This window comes from Protopterus annectens, chromosome 6.part1 (assembly GCF_019279795.1).
Source record: "Protopterus annectens isolate FY-2018-M chromosome 6.part1, PAN1.0, whole genome shotgun sequence".
In the NCBI taxonomy this organism is placed as follows: domain Eukaryota; kingdom Metazoa; phylum Chordata; order Ceratodontiformes; family Protopteridae; genus Protopterus; species Protopterus annectens.
Window position 1 is genome coordinate 562,325,253 of NC_056738.1, and position 6,000 is coordinate 562,331,252.

The following is a 6,000-nucleotide window of genomic DNA, read 5'->3' on the forward strand; positions in this document are numbered from 1 at the left end:
CCTGTAGGAAAACATTGTTATATTTTGTTAAAAAAACATGATCAGTAACAATTATATTTCCTCACTAAACTGCATGATGCTTAGCAGCAAAACCATTACAGAAAGAAAATGCAGATTCAGCATACAGGCATAGTAAATGCAAATAAATATTAAGCTCAACATGTCTTAAAGGTACTGTTGCAGAAATGTGATTCACCTCTTTGAGCCTGATTCTATGCATTTTACAAAGGCACAAGGCCTGTTTCCAAAAACAAGAGTACTCAGTATAAAACACATTAGATATGCATTATTCCTCATATACACTGCATACAAAGTCACAACAATATTGTTAAAGCAACATGTGTATGTGCTGTTTTTCCTTAGTCACTATTCAAGTTCATGATAAATAAATACTGTAAAGTATTTCCAAATAAATAATAAATAATTCTTTATCATAACATATAAAGGAACTCACACTAGAATAAATAATTAATGCGATGTTATTTACTAAATAAACAAAATGCTAGCAAAATATTATCAGCTGCTCTATTCAGAATGCCAAGGCAGCTGAAAATCAACACTAATTAATACTGGAATATTTGACTGTGGGTTCTATGGAAAATCATACTGCCACTATATTATTAAAAATGTATATCAGTGCTACATTTTGCCAAATGATGGCTACCTTGTACTGCACCATCTTTTTTGAGGGGAGGAGATTAAATGTGCGTGCATATCTGTACATCTGTGCATTAATGCGTGATGAAAGCCTTGAGCATTTGAAAGCAAAACAGGCCAGAACATAATCTAAAGCTCATGCAAACCCTACTACTCAAGTAAGAATGAGGCATCTGCCATCTATAACCTGACAACTATGATAAAGCTGCCTCTTCCTTCCTACTACGAAGAGGTAATGCAATCAACGGCTGTCCTTCATATTAAGGATGGTGTTAACTGCAGCACTACATTCAATGCCATGAAAGATAAGCAGTTTTAATGTGAAACAAATCAGTTAGAAATCCATAACCAGACAAACAAACACACACACACACACACACACACACACACACACACATACACACACACACACACACACACACACACACACACAAAACTTATACACACAACCCACTGCTAGCAGTATCAACATGAACAAAGTAGCATGCACAAAACATCCACATGTCCTGGCCAAAAGACTTTAGTTATACTTTGTCTCAAAGAACTACTAACTACAATATTCACAGTATCGTTTTGTTATCAGCGAATATGTGTGTGTGTGTGTGTGTGTGTGTGTGTGTGTGTGTGTGTGTGTGTGTGTGTGTGTGTGTGTGTGTGTGTGTATGTGTGTGTGCGGGTGTGTGTGTATGTGTACTTTCTTCACAATTTAGTCACTTAAATGTAGTCTGATTTTGATGAAAAAGAAATGAAACACAGTTCTGACACTGTAAACATCCAAATCACATTGACAAATTATTAAATTATTATTACTGCTAATACTAATTTTTCTTATTATTTTTACTATAATGAGTTGTCTATATTTCTGCTCTACAACCCTTAAAAGGCTTGTGAAAATCAAAAAATTTTAAGCAGTGTAAACCTCTGCCTCCTACTTTGTATCCTTCCCTCAGAAATGAGTCTCAAAGAAATGAAGTAGAGAGACTGCAGCTGTATAAGCATCTAAACCTTATCTAAATAATGTCATTTATCTGCAGAATCATCCCTTAATCTTCAAATATGTAGGCATTCTATGCCAATAAAGAATAACAATTAAAAATTAGATTGTATTTTTCTTGCCCAGTTATTACTCCAGATACTTTAAATCAAGAATATAATTTTCTTAAATATCTGTAAAAAAAAAGTTGTCATTCAATGTTTGTACAAGTATATGCTTAAAGCTGTTAGGCAGTAGGCCTGTTAGAGTTTATGGCAAAAGAATCTATTTAAATGTAAATATGCCCCCACTGTGAACACAGAAGGCAGTAAACAAGTAACTTAATTTGAGATGCCCAACACATGATTACACATGCTTAGGCATACATTCCTTTGATACCTGTTAAAATGTCACTTGGTCAAATATCTCTCCACTGCTCTCAACAATCAAAGCAGAAAGTGTTTAGTTTTCTGAGGAGTCAAAAAACATGTAGCTTGATGTGGAAGTAAAGTATATTCACAAATCTTACCTTTATAGTTGGAAGATAACCGAATAATACTTTTTACTTATTCAAATTTATTTTAGTTTCTTACATAATTTAATCATATTCTCACAAGTCATTAGCCAAAGCATTTGTCATATTGATAGTGAATGCATTAAGTAGTTTGTAGAGCTAGGCCCTTACTAATAAAATTAAAATTAAGTGTGGACGAGAAGAAGAATAAGGTTTCATTTGCATATTGCATATGTCACCATTCTAAAATGACCAATAACTACTAAGCAAATGATTCAAATAAGCACATAAAATAAATAAAATATTATTTTATATTTTCTATCTTCCTGTAATTACATATGAATTAGCATAAGACATATTATGTCATGTCTTAATACTAGTATCCAGTTTAAAGCATGGATACGTATAGCATCAGTTTAATTATCTTCCACACGTCGTTTAACAAATATGTAGACTGTAAAAAAATACTGCCTTAGAAAAATAGCACGAGTACATCAGTACAAGTACATGAGAACTGTGCGCTATATTTCAAAAAAGTATGTAGTATGAAAGATGGCATGCTTCATTATAATAACTGGAAATTGAACTGTACACTGAATACCAACATATGTAATGTATGGCTAGTGGCCTTCCTTGTATATCAGAATCTTGCAGAGTATGTTTAAAGATAGTGCATAAAATGACTTCTCAGATCAGCCAACACAAAAAAAATTAACTTGAGTACTAAAAAGACTCATTATAGTTGATAAAAATCAGAATAATTTAGAGGTTGTGATGAACTGCCTGGAAACAGCATGGAACTGTTAAATACCCACTAGCCCTGATATTAATCTGTTCTACTGACAAAAATGAAAGTAATTGTTTCCTAAACAACAGCATCCTCCATATAAATGCACATATAAAACACTGGAAAACAACCTGATATCAATATTAGCTTTGAAAAAGAAATCCTCTTCTGGAAATGTAAACAGTCATTGATATAACTCTGATCCAAAGCCCAAATGCCTAGGGTTTTACGTAACTAATGAATATGCTGTTGCAAACCAAACATAATCCATAACACTGTAAACCATGAATAAATCTATACAGTCTGACTCGCCTTTGGTTAATATGTTTGTGTTCTCCAACACAAACCAAAGCAATCCATTTTAAAAAGATACCACTTGTGTTCTGACATAAAAAGAAAACTACAAGTTCTATAGTTAAATAAAACATTTACATGTTCTGAGCATTCCAAAGGAATGAATTTCTTTCTGGAATATATCTCGTCTCAAAATGATTTCTTTTCCCTGCTTTAAAAGCCGTTGTTTCGTTTATTGATTCTTTTCAGCACTGCTCAACAACCAGCATGTTATGACAGGGATATATTAATAATAATAATGTATGTGAAAAACAGCTTTTGGTTAAAACAGGAATAAGCATATGTGTATATTTTACTTTATTTTGAATGGTAAAAATGTCAGGTAATTTCTAAAAGTAAATATGCTAACGTGTACAGAGTTTTACATGGTAAATGTATTTATGTCACTGCATTGTCTGGTGTGTGTGTGTGTGTGTGTGTGTGTGTGTGTGTGTGTGTGTGTGTGTGTGTGTGTGTGTGTCAATGACAGAGATGGAGAGAGAGAGAGTGACTAAAGGAAACAGACAGAGTGAGAGGGAAAGAAAGAGAGAGAGAGAGAGGGAGAGAGACAGTAGAACACAGACAGACCTAGACTTCTTATTCATGTGTTCTTACTAGCAGACAACATAGTTCACAATGACACTTCATCTGAATTATGTTTGTACAAAATTCTGTAGCTAAATTGGGTTAGAATATATGCTTTTAATGCATGCCTTTCTTAGTCTTCTTCACATAATAGTCACACAAACTAAAATCCTGAAATGAAGCATATATACATTAAAATATTATAAAAGATTAAGATCATTGGCAATAAAAATGTTAAAAAAACAGAGATGTGAATTTCTCCAAACAACCCAAATCAACTCATTTTCCATTTGATCCAACACATTGTTTTATAGATATAAATGCATGTGTGTGTTCATAAACAATGCATAGCATGTTATTATGCCCACTTGTACAGATCACAGACTTATCTGCAAGCAAATTAATAACCATATTTTAATTTATTGTATCATAACCCCCCTCCACACACACACACACACACACACGCACACACGCACACACGCACACACACGCACGCGCGCGCGCACATATCTCCATCATAGCACAAGGATATAATCTGCAAACCTCCATCAAATAGCATACACTACTGAAAACACTGTGAGCTCCATTTGGTTTTGTAATTTTCATCTATAGAAATCATTCAGTGTAGCTGTCTTACAATTGAAGTGTTTCCTAAGGTAACAAGTATGGTAGTGCCATTTACGAAATATTTTCAGTAGCTGGAAATAAAATGTTTGTTATAGTAATTTTATATTTCTTGAAACAATCGGGCCAACTCATATTCTTCTTCGTAAATGTTATACTGACAATGTGGCAACCCATGTGAAAAACATTATTCCCAGTGAATCTCGCCCAACACATTTCCCCTCGCCATCCGTGATTAACAATCAAATCATACAGCGATTATTAGACTTGTCAGAGCAAAACCCATCAAATTGAAAGACTTTTGAAAGGCAAAAAATGCAATTCTAAAACTGATAAGCTACAAAAAAATCATCTGCCTTTATTTCAGACAAAAAGAGATAGCATAGCATCACAAAACATTCATTAAAAAAAGAAAAGCATGCGTCTCCTGCTGCCAAAGCACTGCATTGGAGTACTACGGAGTACTAGAGCATCCTATAAATGTACAAATACAAACCCATCAACCCCTCCCATACCTGTATTATTTTCCTTCCTCCTGTGCTCGGTACACTCCCACTATGTGAATCCGTGCCTGCTGGATGCGCTGAAATCTTATCCACCAAATAAGACATAGAGAGGAATAAAAACAGCTTAGAGAGCTCCAAAGCCCAGTTGAAAATGATCACCAACGCCGTACACCTGAAAGTAGCTGACCCAATCCAACAAAAGAGAAAAGAGGAGGAAAAGTGACAATCCCCTGCTATTTCCCTAATGCATGTCTTCGGGTGCAGCTAGCAGAAACGCTGCCGATGTTGCCAGTTCGCCTGCATCCCTGCAAACTGATTGCAAGCATCAGGACCAGCTCGAGCCACGCCCACGTCCCACTGCCCGCCGTTTGATTGGACAGTAGCAAGGAGGGAGAAATAAGCGGCTGGAGTTAGGCAAGTCGGAGTCGTTCATGGTGTGGGGGGCTTTAAAGAGAGAAAGAAAGGCGCCGACGAGCTTTCAGTGGGTCCGACAGAAGCCAATTGCTGCTTGAAGCAGGCAAGGATAAGCTGTAGATGAACAGCTGGGATGGCCAATCACAGAGGGACGTCTGAATACTCCTACGCTAAAGGAAATTTTCAAAATGCTGGCTGTCAAAAGTTATACTCCATTACATTTTACGACACCCAAACGTAACACTGCATGGAATTGTTATCACCTAATTTATTTATCGACATGACATTATTATGACTCACTACTTTCCATTTAATTGCACAGCACCCACTTTTTAAGTACAGGCCACTAATATGAACATCACTTGTCACCTACTCCTGCTAATATTAGAACTATGCTTTGCCCATTTCCCTGTTTCTTTCCTTCCTTGTTTCATTAAAGTTTGCATATGTCTGTGAACAAAGGCTCACCTTCACAACGGCGACCACAACCCCTACAGTGATTCAGATTTATATTTTCATTTTTTTTTTTTTTTTTTGTTTTCCGTCATAATTTAGAGTAAGGCTCAGCTTAAAGCACAGAACATGTACTGGGCAGTCACTTGTCGGA

The 6,000-nt window shown here is 35.5% G+C and overlaps 1 protein-coding gene across 1 annotated transcript in view; it reads right to left on the bottom strand.

Annotated features, from left to right (window-relative positions):
* The window catches only part of LOC122805674 (neurexin-2-like), a 2,559,176-nt gene extending 2,553,846 nt beyond the window's left edge, over positions 1-5,330 (bottom strand). Inside the window, exon 1 of the mRNA XM_044076003.1 lies at positions 4,989-5,330. The gene's annotated coding sequence lies outside the window, so the exon portion shown is untranslated. The remainder of the gene's footprint in view (positions 1-4,988) is intronic.
* Between the last annotated feature and the right edge of the window lie 670 nt (positions 5,331-6,000).